We start from the raw sequence: 10,657 nt of genomic DNA, 5'->3' as shown, positions 1-10,657 counted from the left end.
GAGGGCCTTGTTTGCCACCTCGCTAGTCAAACCAAACCCCTCCCCCCTTCTGGCATCGTGGTATCTTCCTTCTTCCTTCTTGATCTTTATCTTTTTCTCCTCTCTAATCCTCCCCTTTTCCTAGAAATAAATGTCGTTCCTGAGCTGTGCTCCCCTGCTTGGTGAGTTCGCCCAATCGCTTGTCTTTGCCTTTTCTGCCAGGTTTACTTCTAAGGTGGGAACAAAACTAACCATGTTATTGAGGGCCTTAACATTTTAGGGATCAGTCTTGTAAAGGCAGACGAGTAACAATCAGTTATATATTGCACTGTTCTGTTTCCATGGTAGCAAAGTTATGGGTTTTTTCCTCCTACAATTTTGGGAAGTTGTATCCAGAACCAGTTCCTGAATACCACGGAGATAATAAGTCTTTTTTCAGCTTTCAAGTCCTTATATGCTCTTGGATGAAACTTCCCAATCTTGCAAGTGTTATCAGACCATTTTCTGTCACTGAACATCAGTTTATATATCCAGAAGATATGCTCAAAGTTGGTTGCATTATTAATGTATTTTGCATTGAATTTATGGCATTTAGGGTGTGATAGTATCTTGTAATTTCTGCTTTTTAATGTGCTGTTTGTGCTTTAGGCATTACAAATGTGTGACATATGGTATTTTTAAAAGTATATATAGATTATAGTATCAAAAATGCCATTAAGAGTTGATAGAAAAAAGGCTTTCTAAGAGGTTGATAGAAAAAGGATTAATGATGTTTAAAAACTTTTTACAAAGATTTTAGTACAATAATGCTGTTCTGCAGTTTCAATATTGAATTTAACAAACATGTTCTGTATTTTCTCTACTTTCACAACAATACATATTTTGTTACAGATTCATAGGAACATGTTCAGTAAACACTCTTCAGTTTCTTTTTTGCATCTAGCTTTGATAACTGAGAATGATGAAAAGGATGCGAGAAAAGGCCAGGACTTCATGCTTGGAGAGGAGATGTGCTGCTGCGCGAGGGCCTGTGATAGGGTTGCAGCTTTATACATGCAGGGAACTAAAGGGGCTCATGGGGACGATGGCAGGGGGCACCAGGGAGAGAGGAGGAATAGAGGGACTGCAGTCAGTCTTTTGAATTGGCAGAGGAGTTGTGTGGGCTGGACTCACATTGCCCGAGATGGCAACATCAAGCACCAGGAAAAAGATGCCGTGTTCGTCTAAGCATGGCTCCCGAAGAAAAGTAAAGATAACAGTGCCTGGCATTCTTCTTTGCAGTGCTGTCTCACTGCTGTCATGCGTAGAAGGCTGGCTGATAGTTGGTGCCAGCGTGTTGTCTTTGTCAGGGTTTTTGTCGGACTTGTGCAGTGAAATAACTCTTGGTTCTTTGGAACACCCATGCGAATCTTATGGGTATCACCAGTCTCTGCAACTTCAAATCCACACTCTCTCTGCAATAAGGGTTTGGCCTGTGCTGGCATCTCATATCAAGCATGACATGCCAGTCAAGTGATATTTAGGGGAAAGATAGGATGAGTAGTAAGTTGCCATCAGAAACTGCCCCTCCTCACTACATGGGAACATAGGCAGGAAATTCTAGCTCACTGCCTGTGCAGGCAGAGGAGGAGGGACGGCGTGCTGAACTGAGGATAGGCAGTGCAGTTCCCAGGAGAGAGGGGAGCAAGGCGTGCTGGAAGCAGGTTGTAACAAGTAGTTTGAAAACCGGCTGCCATTTCAATAGCTGGCTTGACTGAATTGCACTGAACTGTCTCCAGCACAGCTTTCCTGCTTAGATTTTTTCCATCTTTCTTGATGTGGACAGGTAGCTTGGCTGCTGAGATGTGCTTTTGTCTTCAACACAGTTTAAGCCTCTCTGAAATTCTTCAAAGAATGTTTATTCAGCATTTCACAACCTACCTTGTGACTATCATAGCAATATTTTCAGAAATACGTACCAGAGATGTATACAAGGATGTCTCACATCTTTTGAGAAAGTGAGAGGATCAAAGAGTAAGGACAGGTGTAGGGCAGGAGTGGCCCAAAGTTCTCAAACACAGAATCCAAGTGTGCAAGCAAGATATTCACTATGTAATTTGTGAACCCACAGAGGCTCAGTCTCTAGCCTTTAATCTAAGGTGCCATCATGGGCAAAGACTGCACAGGTTGGCTGAATGGCTGGTTAAGGTAAGTAGCTTGAAAAGTAGTTTTGCAGGCTTGTAAGTGCAGAGACAAGTGTCCAAGCAAATAAAAAATTGATGTACTTGGTCCTTCAGTTTTGTTATGCCTGATTCAACTCTCAATTTTTTTTATATAAACACTGGGAATTAACTTCTGTGGGCACAGTGCACTTTGCATTAATGCAGTTGAGTCTAAACTGGAATAAAACACTGATCTAGACAGACCTGTAGACAATGCCACAACAGTGATAACTTCCATTTTCAGCCATGCATTGGAAAAGTACAACTGTATTCTTGCTTTTGGGACAAACAATGTAGTAAGTGTAATAGAAATGAGTTAACTCCATTTGAATGAATTAGTTAGTAAAGAAGAATCTCACGCTTTTCACCAGCTCCTGGGGAGGTAATCATAAGCTTCTTTGATACTTTTAAGTGTATAATAGCCTGGAAGGGTCCATAAACATTGAACAATGCATAGTAAAAATGACAGATTACCTGAGAAACAATTTCCTGATAAATCTTTTCATTCATCAGTTAGAATTACAGTTAGCAAACAAGTGCATCTTTTTATTAGAATATTATAAACTAGTAAATAGAGGTGGGAACTGGGACTGTCAGTGCTAAGTAGGGAGGGCAGCAATGGTGAAGTTCAGCCTTCCATGTGTTCTGGAGCAGGAAAGATCGTTTCCCACTTTGATTCCCACCCATCTGATTTTGTAGCTTCCAGGAATGCCAGTCATGACTTGGAATCCATTAACTACCCTTCACTGTAGTAAATGATCTCAGGAATCATTGTTCACTTTTTGATCAACCTGTACATGGTGAGCATTCAGGTAACGATCAAATGTTGCAAGCAAGGTCCATCTGATTGCCACAGAAGGAATGCAGAAGGAACCAGGAACACCGTTGATGACTGAGGGAGGGGGGAAAAAAGTTTGAGATTAGTTTTATGTTATTTCCTTTGTATCATCTCTCTATCGATACAATTTGCCATAATGAAGACATTTATACACACAGATATACACTGTGTTTAATGAACTAATTATGTAATAATATATTCTTTTTCAAATAATTAATTTTAAATTTTAAATTTTAAGTATTTGATTTTAATAAACTAATTATGTAAAATATATTCTTTTTCAAATATACTGGATGGCCTGCAGGATGTTTGTGTGCTCTAACTCTGATTTAGTCTAAAACACATTTGATACCAGTCATTGTGCTATTGTGGTAAGTGTTAGCATGCTGGAGGGAGACCCTTCAGAACTGAGAAGCACTGCAGAAAAAGTTTGAAGCTGAAAGCCTGATGTTAGTTAGAATCTGGAACAATTCTGCATACAGATCCAAAGGACTGATACGATGGTTCAAAAATCAAGATATAAAAAAAATCTGTTTAGAAATGTGTCACTGCTATTGGCAGCTTTCCCAGAAGTACATTAACGTTGTTTTTGTTGAGAAATAGGTGTAGGTTGGCCTCTAAGTCCACTCTGATGCTGGAGAGCAATGGAATCTGCATAGTTCATCCGTTTCATGCTGTGAGAGAAAGGGAGAAATCGTGGCAGTGTCCATTCTGTTCTTCGAAGTCTTTTAGACCAAACTACAAATAGCATCTTCTCCCTTCTCACTCCCACATCATTACATTTTCTGCATGAGCCCTCTGCCAGCTCCAGTTGGCTCATTTTTCAGGATCTATATCCTGGAAAATGGCTTCAGTGCAGCATTACTTTTCCTTTGGCAGCAGAGCTGGCTAACAAAACCTTTCTCTCTCCACACCTGCAGGCATACACTCCTGTCCCTGCACTGTCCCACTCCCTTTCCAGCTAGGCCAGTGCAACTATTTGAAGAGGGTAATGGTTTTTTATTCAGAAACAGCTGGGCACTGCTGAAGAAGTGACTGGGGGATGGGAACTTCTTAAATCAGACCTGCTGTAAAGGAAAGGTTTGTGAAATCTCAGAGCATAGTTTGATAAGATTTCCCTTTCTGCACCAGTGTTGACTTCAGCAGCCTTCAGCTGCCTTCTTTATTCTGCATAACCCTTCTTCACGTGGTAGTAACAAAGCTACCAGTATTTGTGTAACCATGGAGACCAAGAAGAGGGAGCAGTTTATGGTAAAAAATAACTCAGGGGAAAAAAAGTTGTATTTTTAACCTGGATTTTTCCCCAGTTGGTTCACTGAATGGTCCCCAAGAGAATGTTCACCAACCCACCCTTCAGCACCATGCATAGGCAGAAACGAACAGTGGGCAAGTGTGGCTTGTTTATTTGTCTTCGTCAGAAATGCATCTCAGACTTCACCCTCCAAGAACCTGGAATGTGTTTCACCTAACCTGATGTTCACCAGTTTCTGTTTAGTCTTGAGTGGCCATGTAAGCTACCTTCCCAGGTTTCTTCTGTAATCAATGGGAAGTGAAAGGATGGTTCACCCCTTCCTACAGAAGGTGTTTATGATGTAATGAATCACATCCTGGAGGGACACCTCTCAATCCATTAAACACAGAGGACCCTAAATGAGCAGTTTCAGTGTTTGGCCAGATGAGCTCTCCTGAATCTAAACTGTTACTGTTCCCTGCAGCTCTCAGCCAAAGGTGTGCATGATTTCTTACAAATTTCCAGTGCAGTTACTACTATTAACTAAAGCCACATGTCTCAAGAATGATGAAAGTCATGCAGTCTTTCAAACCATTGCCACTAGTATGAATTTAACATGCTGTAAACAGATACTGTATAAACCGTCATCACTTGCTGTTTGGGTTTTTTTTTGTTAAAAATTCAGCTGTTAAGGTCATCCTCTTTAAGCCTTTGTGCTCTTTGTACTGCGCAATGCCTGTTCCTTGTGCATATTCTGTATGTCTGCATTGCCTTTTCCCTTCTACAGCATCTACTTCAAGCCGATTCCCAAGTCTCTCAATGCCTAGCAATTTAAGTTTGTGTTTTACCTACTAAGAAAGTGTTTTGCAAAGAAAACGGAACATTTTAAAACTGATGTAAAGATAAGACAGTAAGTCAGTGACAGGTAGAAAGACAAATCAAACAGGCTTCCTTACGCTTTGGCTTGTATAAACACTGCATAGGCACATCATCCAACATGCATGTCCCTGTGTCCCAATTACATGATGGTTACAACTTCATTTGGTTATGTGAGGGCATGGCTTGGGGGACACAGGGACTTGGGAAGTCTCTGTAAGGTGTTGTGGGGCCTCCCTACCTCAGACACCAAGTACCATTTTCAGGGTTCATTACATAATCTGCAGTTGAGGGGTTTTGAAGAAAATAATAATTAAAATATTTAATTCTTGTAACTGGTATTTCTCTATGTTTGTGAAATCGATAAATCTTTAAAAAAAAAACCAACCAAAGTCCCTAAAAAACCAAGCTATAGTCACAAACCGGTTAGCAGGGCTGCCTTTGCTTCTGCAAAACAGCACTACCAAACTCTCTTGGTACCATCTGTAGCTGCTATGAGCTGCTCCCAGATCTTGCATCTGTGTTTGAACACGCACCTTTTAACAATGATCTTTGCAGTTTACTAATGGTTAACCCCATTATACTGAAAGAGGGTATACTCTGAGGTTTATTATGAGTCTTTAGTCGATACCTAGGACGTCTGGAACTTCTGGAAAGCAGGACTTCTGTAACTGTTAAGCTCCCTCCCGTGGATATGCTGCCTATCCCGTTAGGAATGATCAGGGTGATACCTTTATGGTTACTATTGTCTGGCTTGGAGCAGATGCTCAGCATAATCCTGCCAGGTGTTTAGTGCCGTGACATAGCTCCAGAGAGGTGTAAACATATCCATATGTTCAGCTGCGGTTCCAGTATAGTGAAAGGTCTGGAAAAAACCACTTGGTACTTGCCAAATGGGTAAGGATGATTAAAGGGAAAGTAACTGCTTCTCTTGTATTTATAAAAGCAATGTTTACTTCTGCATTCTGTAAATGACTCTTTTCCCTTCTAAATGTTGGCATTTTCCAGTTGGCAGATACTTGGTCCTCCTCAACGGTTAACATGGAAAATTAAACATCTTCCTTAGCAGTTGTAGTTCGCTGAGTTGCAGTCTGAACTCAGCGCTCTCTATAATTCTAGCAAGCCAACTGTGGCTCAGTGTCCAGCCACACTGAAGCAGCAACAAAACAAACTGGTATCAAATTGGTGAATCCAACTAGGAAAGAATAGGAAAGGCTCAGCTTTCTGTGGTACCCTCATTATTGTTTTAGCACCTCTGTATAGGCCAGTTTTTCAGGGGAGTAATTTATGTTGTCCAATATTATGTGTATTTTAGTGCTCACTTAATGGTGACCTAATATTTTTAAAAAAAATACAACTTCTGTAATGAGATACCTCATTTCTGCTAGGATGTTATTAGGATACCTGCTACAGTGATCTAATGAGATTGACCTTCATTTCGTAAAAAATTGCTCTCCTTCTGAAACTATTGTTAATGGCCTTCTTGATTTATGCAAAGGGACCTATAGCGATAGCCTCCGTTTGGGGAGATAAATGACTCCCATAATTATAAATTTTATGAAAATTACAAGTTACTTCAAAATGCTACTTTATTTTTACCATGTTACACACCGGTTGAGTGCAACATTGCGGAAGTCTCATGTGGCTTTTTTCTCTCTGCAAAGAGCGAAATAAATTATTTCAGTTTGTAACGGGTAGAAGAGAAACCTCACGTCGCTGCAGGCAGCGGGCGTGTTTCAGCAGCTCGCAGGCTGCGCCGTGAGGGGCTGCTCCCTCGGGGCGCTCTGTGGGGCCACCCACGAGGCGTTGCTCGAAACTGCCGGGAGCCGGACAAACCGCTGCTCCAGTAGTTCTGCCGGCCTGGTGTTCAAAGTCGTGGTGCATGTGACTTCTAGTATCTATTTTAACGAGATGAAGCCTTTTTAAAGGGTGATGAAGGAGAAAATGAGGAATCCATATTCTGAATATTTCTGCTGATTGCCTTAAAATTCTTTAATTGAAGCAGGTTGGTTATAGCATTTCAGAAGGAAGATGAGTAGGAGATGGATACAACTGGCATTATATAAATAATTGATAAGAATGCTGTGATATGCTGTAGTTATTTTAATCTGAAAAGCCTACTGCCTTACTAGTGTTATTTAATCCTGACCACATCCTCAGAAGATTTATGACGTGGTACCGGTTTTATGGACTGATGTCACATATCCACTGTGAGGTGGAAGATTTTCAGGCTTTGCATATGTATTTTCCATTGCAGAAAAAATAAGTGGCATAAACATTACATTAATAAATATTTTCTTAGCGCAGCTTATGCATTTCTCCCGTATTTTCCATACTTCCTACAGACCTGGCTGCAAATATCATGCTTCTAAATTCCTTTTCAAAAATCCCAACACCAAGACTGTTCTGAATAAACAGCGTAACCAAAACGTGATTTGACCTGGAAAGAGCAAGATGCAAGTTGAACTTTAAAGGAAAGCCTTCACATAACAAGAACAACCCTGTTCTTCAATAACAAGAACAACCTATTTCCTCAAAGACATTACATGTTCCCACATGAAGATAAAGAACTTTCAAGTCTGTATGTACAGCACCATCTGGTGACTTCTGCACAGCAGAAGCAGGGATTTATGTACCTTGCCCCATCTTAGACGAGTCAGTTGACACCCACTGGCAGACCTGCTCCTTGTGCTCTCACTGCCAGATACAACTTCCTCACAAGCACAGAAATATACTTCCATTCCTATTTCCAGGTTTTGGCTGTTGTCATTTGCAGAGGAGCAGGAGAACTTGCTGGTGCTTGTGGTCTCCTCCTCCTTACTATACAGACATGCTTTCCTTTTATCCAGGAAGGGCTCCAGAGACAAAGCTCACTGTTTACAGCCCCAGTCCTGGTAGTAGTCAGCAAGCACATATGTCATTATCTGGCACCTAGCCTTTCCTGGCTGCCTGTCTTCCTGCCTAGCTGAGACAGCAGTTCAGTCTGTGCCTTTCACTTCTGCTGCCCACTGTTCCAGTCTGTCCTCTTCTTTTGCAGCTGTCCTGTATAATATTGCATTCACTTTGCTACAGAGCAAATACAGGAGAAATCTGTCTAGATCACCACTTTGCTGTAGGGCGTGGGTGGTGTAGGGTGGTGGTTGTTGGGGTTTACTGCCACAAAACCAATGAACTGGATGCCCCATTTGTAAGCATCATCCTTGGGTGCCTTAACTATTTGTTGATACATGGATTTTAAGCAGTCTTGTCACAGAAACAGTTAGACTCCCAAGAGGTTTTAGGTTTCCTGTAAGCAAAGAGCAGGTAAAAGATTCAAAGCTTAATTCTTCAATGCATTATACCATAGTACCATTGATTTCAGTACTGTTCTAGTTCATCTTAAACCCAATTGGCTGGAATATCGTGTTTTTAACCCATAAATCCTCTATATCCCAGACATCTCAGGCAACCACCTCAGCGGCTGTGGATCTCTGAATCACTTACATGAGTTTCCTTACCACTGAAGAAAATATATCTTTGTTTCAGTAGCCCATGGACTCAGAAAAAAACATCATGTATCTTTATCTAGCTACAGCATATGAAGTTCTTCCTCCAGCAGCAATCACACAAATGTTGCAGGGATGAAATGCTGTTTCTAAGGCTCATTTAATTTTTTTCATGTAGCAGCTTTTTAATTAATTAGAGAACATTTTCTTATAATTTGGCATAGTGAACTGAGCTCATTATAAAATCAATCAGTATTGTAGGTGAGATAGTAAAGTGCCAGCAATTTATCTGATGACCTGTTCTGCTGAAGCCGACAGGTGTATCTACTTTAGCAGTAAGGGAAGGATGAGGATCAGAGGTCACACATTTGCCAATGATACTGCATTGTATAAGATCTCCCTCCCATCCTGTCCAAAGTCCTTTGCTTTCTGATGAAGCAGCCTGGCATGACATATACATCAACTTGCATGGCTGTGAGGCTGTTTTGCAAGGATAGAGAACTGACTAAGTGTTAAAATATAGTTCTATACTGAGATTTAGTTTGATAAGCGGGGTAAACCCCATTGTAAATACAGAAGCCAGTAACTCTGTAAACCATTGAGGAAATCTGTTTAATCATTTGAAAACTCATATATTCATCTTTTGTTGTTGGTTTAATCCCTTGGGAACTTCTCTATAGTGAGAGACATAGCATCTATTAAGTGTAGGCTTTTAAAATATGTTTATCTATAAAGTGATAGGGAGAACGTGCTATACTACTGTTACTGATTAATGTTGGCCTAAAAAAAGGCAACAAACCTGGTGAAAGCAGAGGCAAAGGATTGAATTAAAAAATTTCTAACTGTAATAACACTGTCCCTTTGAAATACACTTACAAGGCCTGACCAGTCCATGCTGGATTTTTCTGATAAACCTTTGTTCTTTTTTTCTCTTGTTGACAGTTGGAGTACAAATGCTCCTAATAACCTGAGTGGTACAAAGGAACAGGAACCCTGTTGTTCTTTTATTGGGTGTAACAAGCATCTCCTTTTACCCACACCTAATGCAAAGTGGCATGTCGGTTTTGGGGACAGATGCAGTTTACTGATCCTGTGAGGAACACAGTGCCAGCCCAGCCTGGTCAGGTTGCATTTCTTACCCTTTCCTGTTCTGAACAACCAAAACATTGGGATAAGGCAATAGTGATGTGGGACACGTGAAGCTTTCTGTTCCCAGCAAGCATCCAGATGATTTGCTCACCTCACTTTATGTGGTATAGCTGCTGAGGCAAATGGTTGCAGGATGGCCAGCCACTAAACCTTGGTACCTCCAACCATGGGTCCCACCACAGGATAGCTTTGCTAGGAATCTGCTGCCTTTTTATTAAGAGCTTCTAACTTCTGAGGTTTTATAGTTTAAATTTAACTGTCTGGGGCTTCCTAGGCTAATGGGCATGCTGTTTTGCCATCTGACACACCCAGCATGTAAGAATAAGTTACAGCTGCTCCTTTTGTATCTTTCATCTGCATGCCATTAGTTGGGCTCTGAGCTGTTTCGAATCAACATAGCTTTGTGGAGCTGTCTTAATTTACGTTCAGACCTCCGCAGACAAAAGATGCACCTTCGTAACCCTCCATCCAAAATGGAGCCTTCTTGTGCAGGTGAACTCCTGCCAAGCCAGAGATCTGCCATATGCAGGGGGATTCTCTGAGTCTGGAGTCCAGTGAGTTGCACACTGAATTTGGTCATTTTTCCTGATTGTAATTGCAATTGATTTTTCAAATCAACAGGAAAAAGTCATGCTGTCTTTGATGTAAAACACAGCTGCATTTACCACAAGGAAGGCCTTCTCCAGAGATGTCAAGCATTCCAGAGCCCAGCCATGCGCTGCTCGGGTAAGCACTATCTCTGTTTTGTCTTTCAGAGGGTTATGTGCAGTTATGGTCTTTATTCTTTAAGTGACCTATTTGAGCAGAGAGAAGAACTGTTCTGTATAAGGACAGCTATTTTGAACTTATGATGCTTTGGAGAGAGGAAGAAGGATTATGTCATGACTTCAGGATGCCA

The sequence above is a fragment of the Falco biarmicus genome, chromosome 7 (assembly GCF_023638135.1).
Source record: "Falco biarmicus isolate bFalBia1 chromosome 7, bFalBia1.pri, whole genome shotgun sequence".
NCBI lineage: Eukaryota > Metazoa > Chordata > Aves > Falconiformes > Falconidae > Falco > Falco biarmicus.
Note: the sequence above shows the minus strand (reverse complement) of the source record.